Here is an 8,803-nt window from a genome sequence, read left to right as displayed (position 1 = left end):
ACCAATGTGGTAGGGGTTTTCTTCACACCAAGCAATTCTCTAATTTTCTGTGCACACCAACTAGAAATCCTACACCGAACTCAATTCTGACACTATCTATCAGGATATAATGTCAGATCCCACAGATTAAGGGCTCAGTCCCATAAGACTGCCACCCCCCTCAACTTCTCATGCCAATGGTAAGTAGTAGGCCCTCAGATTACCTAAAACTTCTCTTGGCTACAAATTAGAGGTTTTCATGACCCCCTTCTTGGGTTCAACAATTTGCTAAAGTGGCTTACAGAACTCAGAAACACTTTATTTACATTTACCCATTTACTATAAAAGTATTGAATAAAATTTATGGGAGCCTATTGTTTTGGATGAGCTTGTACACCAGGCCCCAAGAGAACAAACCAAAATGGAGTTACTCATGCTAAGTTGGCATACAATCAAACTGAAATTTCAAGGAAGCAGGAAAATTTCCAGATAGACCACTTTTTCCTAAAAACAGGAGATTCATAGCAACAAATTAGAAGGGGACCAGTCAACCTGAACCAGAATGATGAGAAGTCCCCTCTGCTTTGACTCTTACAAGGAATGTAACCTGATGTTAACCAATCTACGTTTTGTATTATTCTGTTTCCTCATGCCTGCTCTAGCTACCTTATAAAAACCAACTGTTTTTATAAGTCCAGCAGAGCACTTAGCTATTCTATAGATGAGATGCTGCCCGATTTATTAACTGCTAATGAAAGCCTACTACATCTTTAGACTAAATTTGTTGAAATTTTGTTTTTTAACAGTTCTGGCAACAATGAAGGGCCCTAATGGAGACTGCTGACAACCCCAAGAACATTGAAGAATGCAAGTGAGGTGCTCCTGACTCCTTTAGAGTCTTCTGCTGTCTTCCTTATGGTGTCCCCAAGGTCGTGAGTAAGTTCCTTTTAGGTCCAGCTCTTTGCCTTTGAGCTCCTGATTTTTTTGGCTTTTGGGTGCCAAGGGTTGTGCTGTGACAGGGCACATGATATCTGGGGGTTCACAGTTACTGGTGGGTTACTGCCAAGAGCCAGTTTCAAGGCAGTTGATTAACTGACAGCGATTGCAGTGAGTGGCAATTACTGCAAGGGGTGTTAGACACTATCTTTTGGAAATTCCCAAGAATTTGGGTTCTCTTCTTTGTTTCTTTCTCTTGCACACTAAGATAGGGAAAGATCGTTGGCTAAGTTGGACAAAGGAATCTCAGAGCCAAGCTGCAACCTGACTGGTGTGTATGGGAAGAATACCTATAAGCTGTTAGAGTACCTGCAACCTAAAAAATAAGACTCCTGAAAGGAAAAGCTGGTCATAGAACAGGTTATTTTGACAGTACGTCATCCATCAGCCTCAAGAAAATTTTTTTGCAAAAAGGGAACACTGTGAAAACATCACATTCTAAAAACAGGATGTTTTCACAGTGATATTTCATGACATTTTCCTCTTAGGCTTTTATCTCAGCTCTGAGAAACCCAAGATCCTAAAGAACTGAGTATGCCACCTTCTAGTATGCCTACCCTTTAAATAATGTATAAAAATTATTGCCCTGGAAGATGTAAATATTTACAAAAGTGGCAAAATTTTATCAAAGATAATTTAGAATTACAGTGGCCATCATGGAGAATGTTCCAAATAGGCAAGATAGTCCATCTAAGAGGTGCATTTAAAAATAAGGACTGCCATATTAGACAAACAGATGGGATGCCTATATTTGATATGGAGAAGCTTCTAGAAAGATTTTAGGATTCAAAAAATTATCTCTCTAGAGGCCGGGCGCGGTGGCTCACGCCTGTAATCCTAGCTCTTGGGAGGCCGAGGCGGGCGGATTGCTCAAGGTCAGGAGTTCAAAACCAGCCTGAGCAAGAGCGAGACCCTGTCTCTACTATAAATAGAAAGAAATTAATTGGCCAACTGATATATATATATAAAAAATTAGCCGGGCATGGTGGCTCATGCCTGTAGTCCCAGCTACTCGGGAGGCTGAGGCAGAAGGATCGCTCGAGCCCAGGAGTTTGAGGTTGCTGTGAGCTAGGCTGATGCCACGGCACTCACTCTAGCCTGGGCAACAAAGTGAGACTCTGTCTCAAAAAAAAAAAAAAAAAAAAAAAAATCTCTCTAAAAGTCTCCTTAGAAAAGACAAATGAAAAGTTTAAGCAACTAATTGATAAGAAAAATTGAATCTGCTAACCTGTTCACTTAATTACCATGCCACCCCAAAGAAAAAATGAAAGCTGGATAAAGTGTTTATAAAAGTTAAGGCTTCAGGTTGAGCAGATTTGTTTCTTTAACTACCTTTATGCCCTAGTCAAATTCTTGGGCTAAGAGCTATACTTGCTTAGTTAGGCATATAAAATGCTTTGTTTGCCCTATTTTTGTTAATGGGCTTTGCCCTTAATTTAGTAATCTGGTAAAAAACAGAAGCTAAATTGGAAGTAACTAAATTAGTAAATTCAAAATTTTCAGATCTTCACTAGAAAGCTTGGTCTGTCTAAAAAATGGAGGAGCTTTTGTTGCCGATAGTGCTCATGTAAACATAATAAACGTTCCTAAAACCTGCCGGACTTTCTTTAAGAAATGTGGCAAGCACAAACCCCACAAGTGACACAGTACAAGAAGGGCAAGAATTCTCTGTATGCCCAGGGAAAGTGGTGTTATGACAGGAGGCAGAGTGGCTGTGGTGGGCAGACTAAGCCGATTCTCCAGAAAAAAGCTAAAAGTACAAAGAAGATTGTGCTGAGGCTTGAGTACGTTCAGCCCAGCTGAAGATCTAGAGAATACTGACTATTTAGAGATGCTAGCATTTTGAACTGGGAGGAGATAAGAAGAGAGAGGGCCAAGTGATCCAGTTCTAAGCATCTTTTGTTTTATTATGAAGACAATGAATCTCGAGATTATGTTCATTTCATTTGGTTACAGTTGGTCTTTTGGGAAGAAATAAACTAGAGCCATCAATAAAATTCCCCATGTTGGGAAATATATGTTTAAAAAAATGGAGGAAACTATTTGGAAACTGACAAATGAAAAATCTTAAGTCTTTCCCACAAATATCAGTAAAAAAAATTTTAGTCATGTGCATGTGCAGGTAATCTTAAGGTGCTTCATTTTTGTCAGGAACACAATTTGAATAAAAATATATGTAGAGATAAACCAGTTTGTATTATTGATTTGTGACTAAAATTTTAGAATAAAAGCTATAAGATCTTTGTGTTTATCTGTATGTTTATGTATATTTAGGTATGTATGTTTGTATGTTATGTATATTTGGTAATTTTTTTTTACCTCCAGATGGTATTAGTAAACTAATTTATGAAGTCTCTTAATGAAGTTATATTCAAATTGGCATTGAGATAAATGAGTGCTAATATAAATTAAATATTCCTATAATGCTCAGAAATATAGACACTATATTTCCTTTTAGTTCATATGATCTGGGGCAAACTTTGGAAAATAAAACTAGGTTTTACAGTGTTGGTAAAATAAAAATAGAAATGTTTTCATAATTGTTAGTCTTTTTGCCTAGGTTTACTGGTCAGACAGGTCTGTGTTGTCTCTAATAGATGTTTAACACCATAAAAGTATTAATTCGACCTCAGAGTTGAATGCACTGTAAATATAATTGCTTGATTCATGTCAGTCCTGGAAGTAAAGTTTAAAGAAAAGAGAGAGAAAGGGAAGAATCATGTTTAACTTTTTAGTTTCTTTTTTCTGTGATATTTTTGACACTTTTCTGATTTGTCAACAAAAATAAAATAACTTGAGATGACGGCTGGCCTTAATGTCTCATGAAATTTTCATGAGCAGTTTAATAATGATGGTTAAAAATAAGTGAATGAATTATGTGAATATAAGTGGGATTAATGATTATAAGTCAGCTTGTCAGTAATAATTATGTGTATAAAATATGTCTACATAAAATAATTTCAAAAAACCTTTCTTGGTAACTTACAACCTTAAAGTTATGCTAAGTTAAAATTGAATAATAGATATTCATTAAGTGTCTAGATCATTTCCAAATAAGATAGAATGCTGAAACATTAGTTACTGAACATAGGTTTAAACTTATCTATTTTTGGCTTATTACAGAAGAACTAAATATACTTAGGTCTGTTGGTAAACATGTCCTGAGTCACATTGAAAAGCTGTACTATGAGGAAGCACATGTTTCTAGAGATTACAAAATGGTATTAATCTACAGAATAATGATATATGACAGTCAATTCACATTAAAGATTAAAGAACTTAAGAATTCTAATTCATATATTGCAATTAAAACTACTAGAAATAACAAGGGGAACAATTTTGTATGCAAAATATGCAAGAAAAATAAGGGTCTGGGGGAGGTGGGGTAGGGAAAATTACAAGATATAAAGGTATGGTTTTTTGTTGATTGTTAAGGGAAAAAGAGTAATTTTTGCCTTAAAGTAGAATGGCAGATTGTTTTAGAATGAAAAAGAATAAAGGGCAAAACCTGAATAGGTATAGAAAGTTAAGAAGAGAGAGAGAGCAAGAGAGAATCTGGTGTGGTCAAACCAACTAAAATGAAATTAATTTATTATAAGTGTTTTTAAAGTAAGTCTTAATATCAAAGTTATACTAATACAAAACTATAATTGGTCTTCTCTTTTAAGACAATAGGATTTCCTTGGATTGTTGATAAGAAACTATAAAAGGGATTATTTACCTTTTAAGTGATCTGTGTAAGGAGAAAAAAAGAGATCCTGTGTTTTAGCAAGAAAATTTCTGTGTTGCATATTGTCTTGTGTTAGGTCTTTTGATTACTTAAGAACTTAGTCTTCTCAATATTAAAAAAGCTAAGGTTTTTTTAAACTATGTAACTTTTCTAAATTTGCCTTTGAAAGCTTTTGTCACTTTGGTATTTTTTCATAATGATCTGTGATCCTTTTAAATCAAGTGTTTCAAACCTTTGACATTTTTTTAAAAACTTCCTCAAATCAAATTCTAAATTGTCTTTTTCTTGACTTCAAATTAACTTTGAGATTTTCAAGATGGGACCCTTGAGCATCTCAAAAGAATTTGTCCTCTCATCATATAAAAATAGAGATATTAAACCAATTAGGCTTATTTTAAATGTTAAATTATATGGGAAACATTGTCAAATGATAAGTGATGCTAAACCTTAGTGTTCCAGAAATTGTATGAAATTCCTAAAAATCTGATATGTCCTGGCAAAATGTTACCAGTTATAATTCTGTTTATTGTGTTAGAATGTTATAGATCAGAGAAATAATTAAATTTCTGTGTCAGTTATATCATAATGAAATCTCATCAGATTTTAAACCATTGCCATTTTAAGTCTTGTAACCCACAAAAGTTAATTATTTTATTCTGATACTTTCCTGAAAGCTTTTGCAAGCAACTATAAACTATAATCCTAAAGTGTTTCATCTTCAAGGAGATTTATGGAAAGGACTCTGACAAGTATAGGTTTCTAACAAATTTTGGATTATTCCATTGGACTGGATAAGAATTTTCAGAACTCTAATGAAACTGATGGGTTCATGAAACTGCTAATTCAACATTAAAGAGAATACGAATTAATTACCTGGGACTGAAGGAATAAACTGACAAGGATAATTTTTATGACTTTTTATTTAAAACATTGTTTCTTTAATGTTTGTTTTCCAGATTTAAGAAAACTTATTTTATTTTGGGACAGTGTCTCACTCTGTTGCTGGGGCTAGAGTGCAATGGTGTGATCACAGCTCACAGCAACCTCACATTCCTGGACTCAAGTAATCCTCCTGCCTCAGCCCTTCGAGAAGCTGGGACTACAGGCACACACCACCACACCTAACTAATTTTCTATTTTCTGTACAGATATGGTCTCACTTTATTGCTCAGGCTGGTCTCAAACTCCTGGCCTCAAGTAATCCTCCCAGCCTAGCTTCCCAAAGTGGTAGGATTACAGGCATGAGCCACCATGTCCAGCCAAGAAAACTTTTCTTTTCTCTTAAGCTATCTATAGCTTACAGCAAATTTGATAAAGTATACTTTTATGAACAAAAATGGAAATGTTTACTTTTTTTCCCTATCTGATCCTTCCAAAATTATAAAACTATTAGTGAGTAGTCTTATTTTTATGGCGATATAGTTGTTTGCATAAGTTCAATAACAATCTTTTCTTGTTGTAATAGGACATAATTGGAAACACTGGTTAAATTACCAAGGCTTTTACTGGAATGTCATATTTTCAGCTATAACCAGGAAGCTTTAAGGAACTAAGGTTGACTTTGTGGAGCCAATGCTAAAACTGGCCGGGCTTAAAAGGGTTTCCAGCCTTATAGCTCTGCAAACTGAAGCTGGAAGACTTGATATAGACTACAGAGAAATCATCACAACAGCTCATATACAAACAACCTTCATGCCTGTTGCTATATGGACTACTCAGAAAGTTCACTGGAATACCTGCTGCAAACTGCAAACCAAAACAATCTGCCAGATTGTCCCTGTTCTACCTGAAAATGGTTTGAGACCAACATCTAGAAATCTTCTTGACTGCCCTGGGGACTCAGAGAATGAGTTTATAGTTTGCTCTAGCCCTGCAGTCCCCAACCCCCAGGGCTCCATGTGTACCCTGTCCCCTACCCCAGTCCAGGGAAAAATTGTCTTCTATGAAACTTAGGAGGGGGAGCCAGAGCACGAGGTGAGCAGCAGGTGAGCCAGAAAAGCCTCATCTGTATTTACAGCCACTCCCCGTTGTTCACATCACTGGAACTTCATCTGTATTTTTTTTTTTTTTTTTGAGAGAGAGTCTCACTCTGTTGCCCAGGCTAGAGTGCCATGGTGTCAGCCTAGCTCACAGCAACCTCAAACTCCTGGGCTCAAGCAATCCTTCTGCCTCAGCGTCCTGAGTAGCTGGGACTACAGGCATGCGCCACCATGCCTGGCTAATTTTTTCTCTATATATTTTTAGTTGGCCAATTAATTTCTTTCTATTTTTAGTAGAGACAGGGTCTCACTCTTGCTCAGGCTGGTTTCAAACTCCTGACCTTGAGCGATCCACCCGCCTCGGCCTCTCAGAGTGCTAGGATTACAGGTGTGAGCCACTGTGCCTGGCCTCTCTCGGGGTTTTAAATACCTGTTTTCTGTCATCAGTGGAATATCAGAAGGTCTCACTGTGATTAAAGCAACAAAAATGAGATGAATAACAAAAGGAATATTTTGCCCATGAGGTTGATGTTGTGACCAGACAGCCTGGCTCTCCCAGGCTGCCTCCTTGTCCTGCACATCCCATCTAGGGCATCCCAGCCTCTGGGACCTTCCCCAAGAAACTGAGCAGCTGGTGCTGCTCAGGAAGGGGCAGACACCTTAGAGACCTGCCTCAGGACCTGCCTACACAGGAGTCAGCCCAGCCATCTACCTGCATGCTCTCTGAGCCTCCTCCCACACCTGGCACACAGCAACACATACTCCCCAAGGTATTGAGTATGGTGGGTGCTGGGCTCAGAAAGACTTGGGTTCAAAGCCTGGCTCTACCACTTACTGGCTGTGTGACTCTGGGAAGATTACTTCACCTCTCTGTACCTTACTTTCCTGTTCTGTAAGATGAGGATAATGATAGTTTTATGAGTCAGCAGAGATTAGTGCAGGACATAGGAACCAGCCAAGGTATTTGGAACAGAAAGTGACTTGAGACAGGGGTTAGGTGCTTATGGGATGGTTGGAGTGGCTGGGTGGGGAGAGGGGAGGAGGTAAGGCTGAGGGTCTGCCCCCTCTGCCTGAGCAGGAAGGAAGGTGGGGCACCTAGAGGTTGCCACTGGCACTGCTGCTCCAGCTACACTGGCGTGGCTGTGTCCAGGGAGCAGACAGGGCTCCACTGCTGCTGCCCACTGTCCCCTGACCCCCCAAGGGTGGTGACTGGACACTGGACACTGCTGCAGGAAACAGTGTGCACCTGCATGGCCCAGCCTGCCAGGAGGCACCAGCTAAAGCAGCAGGAAGGTAGCCTCTGCCTCTCTTCCACCTTCCAAATCTCACGTGAGGGTCTAAATGTTGGATCCCAATATTCATTCATCACCCTCAAAGGAGTCAGGCTGGGAAATGCAGTTTTCAGCTGTGTGCCTCTAAAGGACAGGAGATTGGTGGGGCTGGATCCGGGTGCCACTCAGGCATGTGAGGATTAGCCAAGTTATGCCTGGAGAGCACTCTGAACAGTTCCTGGCGCACAACAGCATGTGCTGAATACATATGCGCTAGGGGCTATGGTTAATATCACAGTCGCTATTGCTACATACCTGCCATGTGACTGCACTGTGCTAGGCCCTAGGAGACACCATGGCAAATAAAACAGGTCCCTACCCTGCAAAAGTGTACAGACTCAAGACTCAAGGGGAAGCATAATGTAAATTGATACATGTAAAAAAACTACATCACAAAAGCCTCAGGAGCACAGGGAGCTGTGAGAGCTGGGGGGGGGGCACCCAGGCTAGTCTTGGATGGGAGAGGTGGGGAGATCAGCAGAGACTTTCCAGTATGAGTGAAGTCTAATATGAAGCTTGAAGGAGAAGTAGAAATTAACCACATTAAGCAAAAGGAAACAAGGGTTGTGTGTGTGACAATGCTAATATCCACCTTGGGGAGCATGCACCTATAAGAAGCCCTGGAAGATGGAGGGAACCTGGCATTTGCCAGGAGTGGACAGTTCAGTCTGACCAGTGCATAGAGTGATGGGGGAGGGTAGTAGGTAAGAAATGAAGCTGGAGAGGAAAGCAGGAGCTAGGAATCCCATGGGGCATTGTGTGTCATTTTAAAGAATTTGAGCTTTAGC

The 8,803-nt window shown here is 39.2% G+C and overlaps 1 pseudogene; it reads left to right on the top strand.

The window, feature by feature from the left end:
* The first annotated feature begins 809 nt into the window (after nucleotides 1-809).
* LOC142875698 (large ribosomal subunit protein eL42-like) lies at nucleotides 810-6,750 on the top strand (annotated as a pseudogene).
* The last annotated feature ends 2,053 nt before the right edge of the window (nucleotides 6,751-8,803 follow it).

The sequence above is a fragment of the Microcebus murinus genome, chromosome 2 (assembly GCF_040939455.1).
Source record: "Microcebus murinus isolate Inina chromosome 2, M.murinus_Inina_mat1.0, whole genome shotgun sequence".
Lineage (NCBI taxonomy): Eukaryota > Metazoa > Chordata > Mammalia > Primates > Cheirogaleidae > Microcebus > Microcebus murinus.
Note: the sequence above shows the minus strand (reverse complement) of the source record. Positions and strands in the feature narration are given on the sequence as shown.